General features: G+C 38.1%; 1 protein-coding gene and 1 pseudogene across 1 annotated transcript in view; both read left to right on the forward strand.

The window, feature by feature from the left end:
- The window catches only part of Grxcr1 (glutaredoxin and cysteine rich domain containing 1), a 173,908-nt gene that overhangs the window by 18,007 nt on the left and 137,834 nt on the right, over window positions 1–18,067 (forward strand). The window lies entirely within an intron of this gene.
- LOC105743725 overlaps window positions 1,633–18,067 on the forward strand; it is a 51,677-nt pseudogene continuing 35,242 nt past the window's right edge.

Consider the following 18,067-nt stretch of genomic DNA (forward strand, 5'->3'; position numbering starts at 1 on the left):
GATGAAAATATGGTACTTTATTTTTCCTTTTGAGAGGTGGCTCCAGCATGTGTCAGACTCCAGTAATTCATGAGATTGCACATTCTCTGGTTTCTGTTAGGATCTTTGTGAGGTTTCTCTCTTGTTCTCTGAAGCATATATGTTTTATTTAACAAAGTGTTCAAATACTTAGGATTTCTTTCTCTTCAGGTGTTACTAAGATGTTATTAATACTAGAGAAGCAGCATGAAATTTTGTAGGTTATCAGTTACTGGCTACTAGTTTTCACTCCTGTCTCCTGTGGGTGGCCCCCAGCTGTCTGAAGGAACATGCTTCTCTTTAGACGAAGGGACAGCTGTGAACAGTTTGCAGCCAATGCTCCAATCAGCTGGTGAAAAGAAGCGCTCAGACCCGGAGAATAACCGTATACTGCATAGTGCTAGGATTTCTTTCTTCTCAGGTATTACTAAGATGCTGATAATACTAGAGAACCAGCATGGGATTTTACTAACATATGACATTATTTGGACACAAGGGAGTGGTGGTGAGTGGAGAAAAAATTAGAATGCAGGACACCAGGGTCTCTTATGGACACAAAATTGAAAAGCAGTGAGAGGCAGACTCATCTTGAGAGACAATAGAAGGGAAAAGTTGTTGCCAGGGGTTGTGAGTAGCTAGGAGACCCTTCGGGAAGTGGTCTCTGCTAGGGAGATGACAGTCAAATATTCAGAAATTTAGCAATTGCAGAGTTTAGGAGTTTACCAATTCCCTAAACTCAAAGCAGATTCCACACAGTAATTTTTCACAGAGCCAAACCTGGTCCTCGTACATTTTCCTTTTCCTGAATTGCAATCATAAAGTGCCATCTGGTTAGCCAGTTTTCAGAATTATTGTTGTTATTATCTCTCATGAAAATCCATCCACCTCCTGAGTTTGTACTGACTTTATGTCTATGTCACATGAGAGGGAGAAGATGTTATTTCATTTTGCAGCCCTCCTCCTGCCACGGGCTTATACAACTGCAAATTGGATCCTGTTTATTTCACTTCTAAAAGCAAAAAAAATGGCTCTCAGTAGCAGTTCTATTAAATTAAATCAAATCTCTCAGTCTGGTACAGTAGCTTGTAATTGTTTCAGAAAGTGAACAAAGATTTGGATTCAGGTAGTTTATTGGGGGAAGTTATCCCAGGGCAGGAGGAAAGGTCAGAGGAACGTGGAGGAGAGGGGAGAAAGGCAATCCAGAGGTGCAAGCTGTACTGCCAGGGAAAGCTAGCATGAGTCAGCGTGATTTGGAAGCTCTGCAAGGATTCCGAGTATTGTCAGGGGTGTCTATCTGGATCCAGACATTTACACAGTACGGCTAGCGCTCGCTCTACTCTCTTTAACGGGGAAACAGCGCACTATAAGAGACTGAACTGTATCTGCCTCCGTTTCCAACAGACTCACTTTCAATTTTCGCTCACAAAAAGCCAGGAAAATTTTATTAATCCTTTTTTAAAAAAAATAATATAAAATTATGGGGAAAAACAAAAAAAGGAAACTGAACTTTGTAGCAACACAGCTGGAACAATCCACAGTGGCGGCAGCAGCGGGAGAAGAGATTTAATTTAGTTGATTTTCAGTGGCTGTTGGTTGTTAGCTAGTCTCTTGGTGATGGAAGCTGCACATTTTTTCGAAGGGACCAAGAAGCTGCTGGAGCTTTGGTTCTCTTGTCAGCAACCCGACGCCAACCAGGGGTCTGGGGATCTTTGCATTATCCTGAGATCTGAGTGGGATATACTTTTGAAGGATGTGCAATGTTCAATCATAAGTGTAACAAAAACTGACAAGCAGGAAGCTTATGTACTCAGGGAGAGTAGCATGTTTGTCTCCAACAGACATTTTATTTTGAAGACATGTGGTACCACCCTCTTATTGAAAACACTAGTTCTCCTGTTGAAGCTTGTTAGGCATTACAGTGGGTTTGATTCAATTCAAAGCTTCTTTTATTCTCTTAAGACTTTCATGAAGCCTTCTCATCAAGGGTACCCAAGTCAGAATTTCCAGGAATAAATATAGTTTCTTAATGAAATTTTCCCAAATGGAGCAGCATATTGTATGGGACATATGAATTCTGACTGTTGGTACTTGTATACTCTGGATTTCTCAGAGTCGAGTAATCAGCCAACCAGATCAGACCCTGGAAGTTCTGATGAGTGAGCTTGGAGATAAGGACCAGTTCTACATGAAAAAGGATGTTACTGCAGAGGATGTCACTCATGAGAGTGGAATTCGTGACCTGACACCAGGTTCTGTCATTGATGCCACGCTGTTCAATCCTTGTGGGTATTGAATGAATGGAATGAAATTGGATGGAACTTATTGGACTATTCATATCACTCCAGAACCAGAGTTTTCTTATGTTAGCTTTGAAACAAACTTAAGTTGGACCTCTTATGATGACCTGATCAGGAACCTTGTGGAAGTCTTCAAGCCAGGAAAATCTGTGACCACTGTCTTTGTCAATCAGAGTTCTAAATGTTGCACAGTACTTTCTTCACCCCAGAAGACTGACGATTTTAAACGTCTTAATTGTCAGAGTGCTATGTTCGATGACAACTTTGTGTTTACTAGTTTTGCTAAGAAGCAGCAACAGCAGAAAAAAAATAACAAGAGAACACACATAGAGGGTGGTGGCTGCTTTCTAGATGTCTATACTGGGAGCCATGCTTTCCATCACTGCCACCTTGTAGTTGGAGAAAGCCCTAGATGTAATGATGGCGTCATCATTTTGATGTGCATGCATTATTATATCAAGGAGTTAGATATTGTGCATGAATGCTCTCTTCTTTGTGTAGGTATTCTATGCCACTCTTGCTGTGAAATTGAAGTGCATGTAGAAAAAAGCTTTTACTATATGAATCTTTACAACACTTGTGAAAATAATTCAATTTTGTTTATGCACAGTGTAGTATTTCTGAAGGTATCATCCAAGATTTCCCACAGACAAGGCTTTTATCCTCGTTAGGTGTTGGCCTCAGCCTAGTAATCTGGGACTGTTCTGTTATATTGCTGCCAGAACTTTACATCCAGTTACCTCCACTTTCTAGAACACATTCTCTCCTAATAATATTGAAATCAATTTCTACTTCCTAAAAAATGTTTTTGCAACAGCGAATAAAGTTTTTCTTCCATGAATCAAGACATTCTAAAACAAGGATCCAGTTGTTCATTTTGTGTATTACTGTTTTAATAATTGTTACCACGTTGGGAGTCTTTCACTTCTTCCCTCACCATGGTATCTTTCTCTTTTGTCCAGGCCCCAAATAAAAGCAATATTCTGTTGTACTGTGGGTTTATATATTAATCTTATACCCCAGATGGGGATGGAAGGGGTTGGGAGGATGACCCCTGGACTTCTTTTTTTTTGCATACCGGGGATTGAACTCAGGACCCTGTACTTGCCAGGCAAACACTTATTCTACTGAGCTATCTCCCTGGCACTTCATTTTTTTTAAGGAGATGAAAATTTGGCCTATTTTTGAACTCTTGAAGATGAGGAAGAAAACTGAATGTCTCCCTACAAAGAAACATCTCTACTGTTGATTAGCAAGCAGGGAAGACCAAATCCACAGAGTTATGAGATTAGGGTGTGCTAGCTGAACTCCGAAAACCATCTACTAGTCTGTGCTTTTCAGTCAATGAAATTCTCAAGAATACCATCCCTTTGCCAAATAGTGGTCTAAATGGATTTTTGTCCAAAAACAGGTAAGTGGGCAAATTAGGCATAATGATTGTCCTTGATTCAATAAGTCCAAACAGGTTGGAACATTCAGTCTTATTTTTGCCATTGCCACTAATCTTACTACATAGCATTTGTAAGTTTGGGTTCATAGAATTTTGGTGGCATCTCCATTTGTGACAAAGTTGTGAGGTTTTGTGACACATGTGAGTGTTCTCACTTGGTCTGTTCCTTTCATTGAGGCACTCACAGGATCAAATAAAGACTATCCAGGTTATTTGGATTTGACTGTGTAACAGAAGGTATGGATGGATAATGAAAACAAAGTTGTAAGAATACCCAGTGGGAAGTGACTCGAAATAGCTTTCAAGAGTTGGTGTCTTTCAGTTGTATTTGCAAATTTAAGCAACTGAGAGGACAGCAGAGTTGGCTAAATTTTGTACTTGTTCTCACAATATTTTCTTGGTAATTTCTGGATTGTTGCGTTGATGTTTTGTTCCTTCTGTATTTATAGATGAAACACCTTTTATTAGTGTTTCTAAATGTAAAATCTACTTGGATTGAAATGGAGTGGTTGGAAACTGACTTTAATTTTAGCATTGTTGATTGAATGTTTCATTAAAGAGGTTTTCAGTCAACTTGATCAGTTTGATTCCTAATGCTTTGCCTTGCTTTGTTGCGAGTACCAATGCTCATGATAGAGTTTATTCTTGAACAGTTTCGCAGTGGCTTTGGTGAAATTCGTTGGCTTGAGGTCTGATTGTTTTCTTTTTTTCCAAAATACTTAAAGAATTCTAATGTTAAAATTGCACAAATTTGTGTGGAACAAAGCCTAAAAAAATGAAAGCTGTAGGTTAAATAGTAATCCATCCTATTATGGCAGAGGAGGGAAAATTTTGGTGTCATAATTTCTCCCTTCATTGGAATAAATCATCTGCAATATATTTCTGTACCACAACTTAAGCTTCAATAAGAGTTTACTTAATTAATTTAAAAAAAAAAAAGAATCCACACCACACAGCAGCAATGAGGAGAAGAATTGATGGAATTTCCTTCCAGTTTTCCTGAGGGTTATTCCAAGAGACCTACATCCTCCCATATTTCTGGTCTAAATAGGGTTTCAAGCTAGGGCTTCTTCTGGCTTTCCAGAACTCCATCCAGGGAATTAGAAAATATCCAGTCCAGAAAGCAGACGACTCTGGACAAGCTCTTGGTATGGTTCTGTCTATACATAGTGATTTTAAGTTCTGATAAAAGTCATAAAAGTGTTCATTAAGACAGTGTATAGAATCCAACATGAACCCAATGGGGTGTGAGGTGGAACAAGATTCTGTGGAGAGAGAGAGAGAGAGAGAGAGAGAGAGAGAGAGAGAGAGAGAGAGAGAGAGAGAGAGAGATTATAAAGCTCTCCTGATTCTCCATTCTGCTTCCTCTGATTTCAACCCTGGATATTCTCACTCTTACATCCTACACAGGCCAGTTCAAGTGTCCTGATCACCCAGTGCTAGTGTAAATAGTTTGACTATTTCTTTTTGTAAAAAAAATCCTGATCTATTTTCTTAAAGGGCTGCTGTTTTCTTCTTTGGAAGATAATAAAATTATTTTCATGTACAAAGATGCTTTAAAATTATTTCTGCAAAAAATTATTTTTGCAATATCTATTGTACTTTTAAATTTTAATAAAACTTTTCAAAGAATATAACATAATAATTTAAGAAAACAACATTAGAAATGTACAAAATTTCACTGAACAAAGTAGTTCAACAATGGTTGCTATGTTGCATGATGATGTTTTCAAATTAGTTATTTAGGTTACCAGATACAAGTGTGCAAAATTGATTTTGAATGAAACAACAAAAATGTTATAAGAAATTAAGAAGAAAAAAGGACAAAAGAAATAAGGAAAAAAGATATGTTTATGCATATATGCAGGATAATTTGGATAATTATACTGCTGATTTCTGCTTGTCTGTTGTGCCTTTTGGATTTTATTTACTCCTCCAGGTTCTCATACTAGGGAGACAATATGATGTGTACACAGGCAGGTCTATTTTATTTCACTTATGAGTATGGTCTCTCATTGTATCCATTTACCTATGAAAGCCTTGAATTTATCTTTATAGCTGAGTTGTATAAAAAGACCACATCATTAAAGGGAAAGGAACTGTTCAAAGGGCAACAACAACTGGGATGAGGGAAAGCAAAAAAGAAAGAAGAAAAAAAAATATATATATGGGATAGCTTGGGTAATTGTACTGCTCATTTCTACTGGTCCATTGAAAGGAATAGTTAATACTTAAAATTTTCAATCTTTTTAATTTTTTGAACAATTTTGCATGCATATGTCTGGAATGCTGAACAACTAATTTCAAGACAACAATATGCTATACAATGGCCATTGTTGAATTCCAAAAACATTAGTTTTATTAACATTAACAGGGTATGTCTTAGAGACTGGAGTTTTAGGTGAAGTCTATAGGCTTAACTTTGAATGAAATATTGGAGACATTGTCAAGATAGTCCTTATAATAGGCAGTCTATTTCTTTTTATGTTAATACTTTAAACCAACCATGGATATGACTTTTGGCTAGAAGCTCCCATTTTCCCTCAGCTAGGGTTAATGCTTATACAGTTTTTATAGCATTTATATTATGGTTCCACTAAAGTCCTTTTTACAATGTTCAAAGCTGTGACACAGAAATTTTTTAGTATCCAGCCTGATCCATAAATCTGTGATACAGGTCACATACCACCCATTATCTGGGTAATTGTAGGCAGTTTTAGTTTCTTTATTTACAAGCTGGGGTTAGTAACTGTGCTTAATTTATATGGTTATTGTAAAGAAAAACTAATTATTACACCTCTAGAGATTGGAACAGTGTCTGACATATAACAATTATATAAAATAAAAATTACTTTTAAAAATTGGAAGTTGGTCTTTCAGCGGAAGTACAATATATGCTTCCAAGCTAATGAAGAGAATTGTTCCCTAGTAGCACAGAATTTATGGGCAAATGGTGAAGACAAAACTGGAAAGCTGATTTGAATTTTTATCAATGATCCAAAAAGTTAGAAATAACCAGACCATGAGAATAGGTAAAGATAGGGTGATGGTATGTCTTAGTTTTCCCTGGATAATTATTGCTTATAGATTATCCTCATAGAGTTACTTAAGTATGTATGGTAAAATTTATTAGTGTCTTTTTCTCTTTTCTTTTTTTTGTTTTTGTTTTTTCTTTTTTTTCCATAATTTTATTGATAAACAAATAGCAATGAGACAGTTTCAAATCAACTTGGTAGGACAGTTTCAATAATTAACACATTGCATACATTCCTCCCAGTGGTTAATTGCTCTACAAGATGCGGACTTGATATCCTATCCACAAACACCATTAGAACAAATCACTCTATTCATTAAGAGAATGTAACTATATATCTATCCTAACCACTTTGAATGCACAGATACAAAATGAACATTCATCTGTATACCCTTTTTTTGTTAAGTTCTGTTATTTGAATATTATAGGTATGTTAACTTAGCAAAATAATCTAATAGAGTCCAGTAGCCCATAATAGTATTGGGTCTTCCAGTTGACTGGAAATGTCAGAAATTGTTGACCTGAGTCCCCTACAGCTCAACATAACACCATGGCTTTACTTCTTATATTTCATTTTTATACTTTTCTGCTGGGTGGTTAAGACCAAGGTAAAGCAGGACCTATGCAACTAGAGTTGTAGCTTTTGAGTCTGAGAAGGTCAGTGAAATCCCCTCAGGATTTATCCTGAGACCCTGTACCTCAGATTGTTTGCCAGTGTCAGCCATGTGGATGAGTCACGGCCATGTATTAATGTCTTGTTCACATTAAAGATACTTTAAGAGGGGCCACTGGCATGGTGATTTGGAGAGATTACACAGTCCTGAAGTGTAAGCTGCAGTGGAGAAGAATAGTTTGTAGGTTGGGAGGAAACCCTTCCTTGTATATTCAGAATCATATGTGTTTCCATAAAACCATAAAAACAATTTGGAAAAGAACTTGGAAATAATCTGGTAGAACCTATTTTTTCATTTTACATATTTTCACATTTTCATTTGCTTTCAATGAATTTTGAAATGTTTTCAAAGAGGCATATAAATCTTTAGGCGGGAAGAAAACAAATTCAAGAAGTAAAATCTCATTGCAAATAGATAGATGCAGCTCATGTGTATGGGTAGTTTTAACTACATATTCAAATGACAGTCTTGAACTCTTTTCATATGCTAGGTTTGCAATTCTGTCACTTATCAATAATTCAGTTTCAACAGTGACAACTATAATAGTTGTGAAGTGATTCATTTGCTCCTCTGTATGTTGATTTTACTGTCTTGTAAACGTTATTGGGACATTGGGAAACTAAAGTGCTGATACCAAAACATGAAACAGAAATCTTAGACCTCATCACCTTAATGAGGTGATGAAATCCTTAGCTGTACCCAGAGAAGTGAATCTGTATTTTCTGTGTGCATTAAGTGGACCCTAATCTGCTCTTTGGATAGAAGGAAGATATGTGAAGCAAGTCTGTGATGAACTTCATTAAATTGTAGCTGCTGCAAACTCATCAGCATCCATGCAAAGCTGGGCACCCTTGCAGGAAATGTGGTAGGAGGCGATGTGTAAGGACCTGAAATGACATGTGCCTGGGGTCCGATTCTAACTGCAGCCTGCACTATTATGTTCACGTCACCTATGCTGCGTGTCTTCTTTAGAGCCCTGGCATTAGAATGCAGGACTTTTGTGAATGGAAGGGTTGCTCTCTTTTCCTTTAACCACCCTGTTTGGTAGCTTTCAGTGCCTACATCTAGTCTAGAACTTCATCTAAATGGTGACAAAGGATGTCTGTTCTCTGGTGATATTCAGCATGTATTAGATCTCATTACAAACCAAGGAATAGCTTGGCTTAGATTCTGTTTGCTGGCCTTTGTTAGTATCTCAACACATCTCATGCAGTGGCCTTTCTAGTTAGCTAATAAACTTATTTACTTTGTGTTCATCATGACCTAATTAGTGCTAGCTTAGTCCTAACCAGTGAGTCTAATTTTAGTCTACTGCAGTGAGAACTATGTGGCTTCAGTTTTGCTTACTGTTTTGTTTTTGTTCCATTTGTCTTTGACATGGTATATCATGGTTTTATTCACTTTTCCCATTATGTTATTTTATTTAATTTTTGTAATGTTTGTTAGTACTTATTTGCATTACATAATGGTTATATTCATAATGAAGATTTGATAGGTATATAAATCACGTCTTCATTTTTTAAAAAAAAAATGCCTCTGCATTTTTATCCCTCATTGTTAGGTACTTGGGTTAGGGTATATCAAATTGAAAGGTGCAATGCCATCTTGGCTGGACAACTCTCAAAAAAATAATTTCACAGATACTTCTAGTCCGAGTCAAATTACCAATCAAGTGCAGAACAGATACTTTCTGTATGTGGAAAGATTCAAGAGAGTTTACCAATCTTGCATCATTTCAGAAAAAATTATTCAAGCATATGTTTTTTCAAGACAGAAAATTAAAAATCAGAAGATAGGATTCTGAATTCGAAAACCCTAGGGTCAGAGAACAGCAAAGGAAAATACCAGGATCAAACTGTTCAGCATACCACAGACTGAACAATTCGGGTAAATGTTAGGGAGAGGCACATCTTCGGGCACCTAGAGGACTACCAGATGCAAGCGGCTAATCAAGGGAATACAGATTCAAATGCAAACACCATGCAAGGTTACAGGGTCAAAATGTAAGGTCATGATTCAAATACAAGGCAAATTATTCTTTGTCTTTTGCTTTAGATGATAGTTCCTCGGTCCTTTGTTATTTTTCAGGCTATTGACATTTTGAAGAATGCAGATCAATTATTTTACAGAATGAAAGTTTCTCTGATGTTTTGTCATGGTTATCCTGGGTTATGCATTTTGACTAGGACATTGTATAAATGATATTACATCCCTTTGAGAATTTCATATTTGAAGACTGTAAACATGGTGTTTCTCTCTAGTAATGATATTAGTTTTGATAACTTCATTATGTGTTATCTAATTTTTATACTATATGGTCACTATCACTTTGTAATTAATAAGAAGTATCCTGACCATATAAAAATAAGGGCTGGCCAAATAGCTCAGAGGGTTAAAGCGTCTGCAAGCAGGCACAGGGGCCTGTGGTTGGATCCCTGGGCCTGCAGTGCTGGCCCAGCCCCCGGCAATTGAGACTGCATGTGGTGGCGCATGCCTGTAATCCCAGCTCTTGTTAGGCTGTAAACACGAGAATCAGTACAAGTCCACTCTAGTAGTGAGACCCTGAGCATCCTGTAGATCCTTCCTTAAAATAGAGAAAAAATATATTTCTATGTCTATATCTGTATCTATATCTACATCTATTTGTTTTATAGTTTTTCATAAAACATCTATACCAAAGATTAAGTATCCATTAACCATTTTTGTCTGAAACAATTTTGAGAATTATACTTACAAAGTCTTTCAAAAACTATAGATATTGGTTCATTTTTTTCTGTAAGGAGCACCTCTTGTTTATTATTTTATTTATCCACCATTATTAATACATAGGCCCATGGATTTTTATTCATTGGGTTGTAATCCATCTTTGTCCTTATTTATTTTAATGTTCCAAGCACTGCAAATAGGGCTTTTTGGATCCTTTTAAATTGGTTTTGGCTTCTTTTCTACATGACCATCCCACTAATTCTCTGAACCTTTTTTTACTTTGGGGCACAAAGTGTAACTTGCTCACCTTGTATGTTTTTTGCCTGCTCCCAGAATCAGACATTTCTCTTCAGTCTGGAGTGTCATTAGAAAACATAAATCGTGGCGATAGGTTTGTTCTTTGTTGCTGGTGTGTTATTTCTGTAGGTCCTTTCAAAGGACAAACACAATCATAGTGGTAAGGGGAGCTTTGTTGTAGTTTTGCACACATTTTTCTACTTTATCTTGTTTTACACTCATTATTTTCTCCCTACTCATAAACAAAAGGCATGAAATATGTGTGGTTCCATTTTGGCTCTTTATGGATCTTTTTTGTTTTTGTTTTTGTAATGGGAATTGAACACAGGGTCTTTGCACTGAACTACTTTCATAATCATTTTCTTTGTTTTATTTTGAGGTGGGTTTTCACAAAGTTCATAAGTTTCTGGGGCTGGGCTTAAACTTGAAATCCTCCTCTCAGTCTCCTGGGGTTCTGGAATCATAGGTGTGCACTATCACCCTGACTTGTTTGTCTGTTTATTTTGGAGGGTAGATGGTCGATGGATTTCAGGTTCAGAAATCCACCATTATCCCAGGACTAGAAAAAATATCTGGTGTCTTTCTTTTCTCGGTTTTTCTCCATTATAACTACAGTTTAAAGGGAGATTTTAAATATGTTAGTGTACACATGGATGATATTTGATAATAGAAACTTATGCTCCTTCTGTGGTGTTTTACCTTACTAGTGTGCAATTAGTTTAGAATCAGAGAAGGCAGAAAGAGGAATCAAAAACAAAAATTTCTTCCTTAAAAGGAAAGTTGATGTCTACTGCAATTTGCTTTATTTATTTCTTGCAGAATATATTTTTCCAATATATTTAACAGTACATATGTAGCTCATACTTAGATACACACATGACATCTAAAAGTAGTGTTTGGCATTTATGAAAGCTAGTCTGATTTCATTGCTAAAAGCAGAAATATACGGAAGAGAAAAAACTATGTCCCATTTTTCTCTAGCACTGATAGCACAAATAAGAGCTTAGTGTTTCATTCCAAGGAAATTGTGTCTTTCATTAATCTCTCACTAGCAGCTGATGAATGGAAATTGGTCTGTTGTATGGGAAGACTGCTCCTGCACAGTAATTAATCCCAGATGAAAGGCTGGAAAATCTGCCAATGAAAATGTGCTTCATCAGCCATGCAGGAGAGACTCAGCAGCCCGGGCTGGCCTGGCAGTGACTCATGATTTGATGACTGCTCTCCCTTGTACAGGAGAGTGACAAATTGAGCTGCTGACACCTATTTTAATTAAATAATGTCAGGAACAGGTGTCTACTTGGGATGAAGGTACACAGAGCTTCTTAGACAAGAATTTCTTGGGGTGCATGAATTTCACTGTAAAACAAGCTGCCGTGGAAGAAAAACTACTTCAGTACTTCCAGGTGGAATGAGATCAACTGGAATTAAGCACAAACTAGAGTTCTGAAACAGGAAAATAAGATGAGAATTAGATAATTCAAGTGATAGAAGGGAAGTCCATAAAATATTAATTTTAATATTTATTTTTTTCAGTATGATGAGATCTGGCACAGACCCTAAGTGGTGAATAGGCACTTTAAAATTCCAATACAGTTAGCATTTAATTATATGTGAGCAGAGAGTGGTTTAGATTTAGCCTTCTATGAATATGTAGTTCTCCAAAACTTACCCTGGCAGATACTTGCCACACCTGCCTTATCTTTGAGACAGGTGAAAACTTGTGCTCTCAATAACTATGCAGCAATTTTACTTCTAGGAAAGTTTGTTTTTCCCCTTGAGCACCAAAATTGCCAAAAACAAGACAGGGCCTTGCTGTTCAGTCAGCCTGCTCAGGACCAGCCAATCAGTGTCATCTGCAGGCTTGTTAGAAAGATAGAACTTCAGGCTATACTCAGACCCGCTGAGTCAGAACATGCTCTTAACAAGAGACCAAGTGAGGCCTTTGCACTGCTGGAGGGTGAAAACCTTATCATTTTGGTTAGTTTATTTTGTGCTGCTACAACAAAACCCCTGAGCCTTGTTAGTCTGTGAAGAACATAAAGTTACGTTCACAGTTCTGGAGGCTGAGAAGTCTGAGATCAAGGGGGGATCCTGGCATCTGGGAAGGAGCACTTTTACCTGCACAATGGGATCTCGAGCCCTGCACCCATCAACAGGAAGGAATGCTGGCCCTCAGGTGACAGGAGAGCAGATGTAGGAAACCAGGCCCAAGAGCTATTTATCCATTCAGGGGTTGTCTTAGTTACTTTTCTCTCATTGCTGAGACAAAATAGCCAGTGCATAAAAATAAACAAGGAAAGGTTTATTTAGCTCACAGTTTGTGAAAGTTTCAGTCTGTACTCAACTGGCTCCGAGGTGAAGTGTCACAGGGTAGAGAACAACAGTTCACAGTGGCAGAAAACAGCAAACACAACAAGAGCAGAAAGGGAGTGGTGCAAGAGAAGACTGTTTTCCTTATATCGTACGTAGGCTACCTATCCTGGGATGAAGGTAGCATTTACACCCATAATCCCAGCCTTGGACCATGAGTCAATCACAAACTCTAGAAGCCCTCACCCTAAGATGACATGAAGCTTTGTGGGGGGGTGATATCTGGATACAGACCACAACAAGAGTGACGAGCCCTCATGAACTGAACAACTTGCATTAGGCCCCAGTCCTCCACCTACTTTCATGAGTCATATAGGGGAATAAAAGTCAAGCCACAGCAATTGCTTTTAAGGTGTCCCTCTTTATTTTTTCCTTCATGGCCCAGCTTTAAGTTCTTTCCCGTGGGTGCTAGCTGGCCTGTGAACACTCACAGCCTCTGCTAGGCACAGGTGCTGCCCCAGCAGGTGCGTGTGCAGTCTGTGCTGAAGCTGTCTGTGAGTAGCTTCAGAAGACTGGGGATGTTGATCCCACATCTTCTGCCTCTCTTTACCTTTGAAAGAGATTCTTGTGTCTGACTATTTCTTTTTTGGCACATGAGTTCTTGCCTAACATGTGTCTCGGTTTGCTCATAGGAAGAGTATGTAGCAGACTCTCCTTCAGCCCTCCGTGTACACATTCCACTCCAGCCCACCTATTCCTCCAAGAGTGAACATATTTTAAATTCCAATTGCAACTACTCATCTATATTTATTTTATTTTATTTTTTTTTTGTCAGAACCAGGGATTGAACTCAGGCCCTTGTGCTTGCCAGGAAAGCGCTTATTCTACTGAGCCATCTCCCCGGCCCCTATATTTATTTTAATCATGGCTAGTATAACTATTTAATATACCTTGTTAAAAGATCTTATGTTACTGATACTTTATTTTAAAAAATGAATCTCTCTCATCTATCTGTCTGTCTATCTATCATCTATCTATCTATCTATCTATCTATCTATCTATCTATCTATCTTGTACAAAGTCATGCTATACAGCTAGGACTCATAGTGATCTTTCTATCTCAGCCTCCCTAGCACTGGGATTATGGGCGTGAGCCACCACACCCAGTTTCAGGGCTGGCACAGTGTGCCCAGGGTTCTGTGGCCAGCATGGCCTGCAATGCCTAAAGGCTGAACCCTGGACCTTGCGCTTTCCAGACAGGCGCTTATGCCATGGAGCTATCCCCCCAACGCTACTGATATTTTAAAATCAGAAGATTTTAGATACAATCTGTGTTGTAGCTCAAAAATCAGATGACAATGAGGCAAGTCCAAAAGTTAAAAGAAGCGCTTTATTTTAGCTGGTACCCAGCAGCGGTCTCTATGCAAGTTGCAAAGAGGCGCGCTGAACATTAACATGGTGCGGTATTTAAGCTTGAAAACCGCAAAAACAGGGAAGGGGTGGAAAGGAAGAAGTAGCAGGGTCATTAGTTCATTAGGTGGTCTTATTGAGTGGGGTGCTAGAATCAACAATCATGGGACAGTGAGTCATTAGTTCATGGGGTGGTCCTGTTGGGTGGAGGTGCTGAAATCACAGAGTTCTGCAGGACAAGATAAGGTTTGGGGTACAGATGTCATAAGACTTGGGTCACAGGGGTTAGGAGTTGGGTGGGGTAGGCGCATACAGAACAGGAACTCGGCGAGGTTAGAAGGGCAACAAAATGGAGTCAATTTGTCAGCGTATAACAGTCTGTGACATCTCTTAACAAATTTGGTAACCCAGCCAAACTAGGTTGGCTTTCCTCATATAATGGCAGTGGGAGCTATGTAGAGACTGGCCTGATGCACTTTCCAATATGACCCCGCTTCTCTCGTTATCATTGTCTTAACCTCAAGTCCAAGGGTCTGCAGTATTTATCATCATGTGTATTCTGTTGTTTCCTTATACCTGGCCCATATCTCTTATGCTTACATTGCGTAGTATCCTTATGGGCATTTCATATTGCCATGGACAAGCTTCCTTGATGTGGTACTACAGTATGCCATTTGCTTCTGCTTAGCCTTTGTGCTGTAAATAATGTATAATGTGCTTAAATAATAATGTGCCATAAACTTACTTTTTTTCCAGGGTAAATCTGAATGCTGTGATTCCAGAAACAGAAAAATTGAGACTTTTCATATCATTTTCAAAACTGACATGTCAACAAAACTGGGGAGGAGGATCTTTGGATGATAATGAAATCCCGGGGCCATGTTTTCTTGGTTGGGCTCACTGGTCACTTAGAATATATGGTGTATTTTACTGGGTTAGTGGTCATGAGTCCAGTTTCCAGAACATGTCACATGCTGGAGAAAAGAAAGTAATGCTTAGAGCTCATGCCTTGTATGTGAAAATTTTAACTTCTAAACATTATTTTTATAGCAGTTCTTCTCTATGATATTGATTTAGAAATCTACTTGTTTCTTCTACATGTCTCAGTGGTCCAATGTATCCTATTTTGTGATTTGTTTTAAGATTTAAAACAATTTTTTTACTAACCATTATCCATTATCTACATGAAGATGTAGAACTACCATGGCTGTTTTTAGCATGTGTGTGGAAATTTGTCTTGTATGCAAAACCTTATGGCTCTGTATGCCAAAGTCAGGGGCCATAGATGTCCAGGAGGGGAGCAACACAGACTTCTGGGGTCTGAGGAGCAGGAAGGGAGTTTGGTGTCACTGGTCACCCATTAGTAGGGCTCGCCCACAAACTGCCTCTTCTGCAGCACTGGGTGAGAAAGCTCATTACAGGACCCTGGACACAGTGGCGAATGACTTCTAGGACTGGTTGCCTTCCCTGGAGTTAGCTAATAGCAAGTGAGGAGGTTAGAGATGAGCATGCAGCACAGATACTGAGTCTATACCAGCAAGCAATTTCCTCAAAAAAGGGAAATTTTAAAATATTTTAATGATATGCCTACTCATTCTGCTGAGAAAGATTTTATAGTACCAGTGTAAGAATTAATTTATTACTGCTGCCACAGCACTTAATGCAAAAATGGGGAAGAAAGTTGCTTGAACCCAGTATAAACTATAAATGCTGGAGCAGTATGTCAGTAATAGCATATAGCAGTGTAATGTTAGCGGGTGTGGATGAAGTGGACAGGAGCTGAGAGGATGTGTTAGCACTGAGTGGGCCGAGTGGATCTGAGAAGACGCTGTCTTTCCACCACAGACCCTGGCTCTGTGAAGCTCGGGCTAGGGGTGCTCTTGTGTCATCAAACTGGATGAATCCTGCAGAATCTAGATGTTTCCTTCATCCTTCCTTCTTTTCATTTCTTTCTTTCTTTTTTTTTTTAGTTCTTATAAAATTTCTAAAAAAAAATAATGTTTGGATAATCGAACCTGTTCCACTCACCCTACATTGAATGGCTATGCTAATCCTAGTTAAATCCTTGTTATGGAGCCTTTAATAGTTCTTGCTTCCATTTTTCTCCTATGAACTTCATTAGCAAGTAGAAGCCCATACATAAATTATTCTCTTTGCTACGTGATTATCTATCATTTGAGTTTGCAGTAATTTCTCTTTTCTCCTTGTTTTTCTATTCCAGTAAATGAATCCCAGTAAGCTTTCCATCCAGGCTTCATTTGTTACACATTCCTATTTTTTTATGCTTTGCTGGATTTTCTTTTTTCTCCTGAGATCTTCACATTTGAGAATTGAAGTTATATTATACATTTTTTTAAACGGAAATATGATGTTGGAAGACAGTGAGTAATTTTTAAGGTACAATTTGACAGGGGGTGGAAGGAAGCAACTGGTATATAAAGAGATGCAGTTGTGTGTACACACACACACACACACACACACACACACACCCTGAGTCCATCTGCAACAGTTTATTGAATAGTGTGTACTTTGTAAGATGCAAATAATAAATGATTTTATATTTTAGTTGTATTTTAAAAGTTTACTTTGACACATTTATTACCTTCATATAATTTTTATGAAGAAAACACATAAAATACACTCTTAATGAATTTAAAGTATATATTTTTATTAAATATAGTCACTGGGATGTAAAATAAATCTCTCATACTTATTCTTCCAAACTAACTGAAATTTTTTTGTCTGTTCACCAATACCCTTTCTACACCACCACCATCCTCTGGTAAACACTATTTTATACTATTTCTATGAGCTTGACTTTCGAATCTCTATCTTTAAACATGTTTCATCCATCTTTTTTATTTCATCAATATTTCAGATAAATTCCATAGTGATTCTAGATTTTTCTGGTACTAAAATATCCATTCTTTATATCATTCAATGATTCCCCCTCATTGTTTATTTGTTTTAGTGATGTACAACAGTTAGGGAGGGATATCAACTTGATTGGATTGGGGAGCTGCCTGGGAGATTGGCAGAGAGCACTCTGGGTATGCTGTGGGGGGGTCACAAGGTGTGGCCTTGGGCTGTGTGTCTGGCTGCACATCTCTTCCTCTCTGGCACAGTTCTGCTCTGCTTCCTAGCTGCCATGAACTACCCATACGTGCTCTATTATATCCCATTGTCATGGCATTTCTGCTTCAGAAATATTTAACCACTGACTGAACCCTTAGAAGCTGTGGGTGTCATGTACTGTGTCCTAGTGAAGAGAAAGCTGACTGATATAAGTGGGGAGGAGTTGATGAGGGGTATAGCCTGCTCATGGGATGTGCTGTCAGTCTTTGTTTTTCTACCAATGCCCCATGCCTATGTTGCAGGGAAGAGAAAAGTGATTGAAAGGGACAAGGGTTTCCCAAGTACCACTTAGCTAACCTGCTTGCCTGCCATGGATGTGTCTCAAAAATCTGAACTCCAATCTGGTCTTACCGATCATTATGAACATATCTTTATCAAAATAAACTCATAAGATTAATATGTAACGTAAGTATATACAATGGTATCTCAGACTATGGACTTAATTTGTTCCACAATTCTGGGAATTTTTGAGATCCTTTGAATTTTGTGTGTTCATGTGATGGCACAGGGTGAACTGTTCTTATCCCTTGTTTACTCCTGATCTGTGTCTCAAGGCCTAGCATCTTTCCCATCCCAGATTTGGCTCACATTGATACTGACAGCAGCCTTTTGCACTTATATACTTATGCTCAAGTTCCTCTTCTTCTTCTTCTTCTTCTTCTTCTTCTTCTTCTTCTTCTTCTTCTTCTTCTTCTTCTTCTTCTTCTTCTTCTTCTTCTTCTTCTTCTTCTTC

The sequence above is a fragment of the Octodon degus genome, unplaced genomic scaffold (assembly GCF_000260255.1).
Source record: "Octodon degus isolate 3935 unplaced genomic scaffold, OctDeg1.0 scaffold00158, whole genome shotgun sequence".
Classification (NCBI taxonomy): domain Eukaryota; kingdom Metazoa; phylum Chordata; class Mammalia; order Rodentia; family Octodontidae; genus Octodon; species Octodon degus.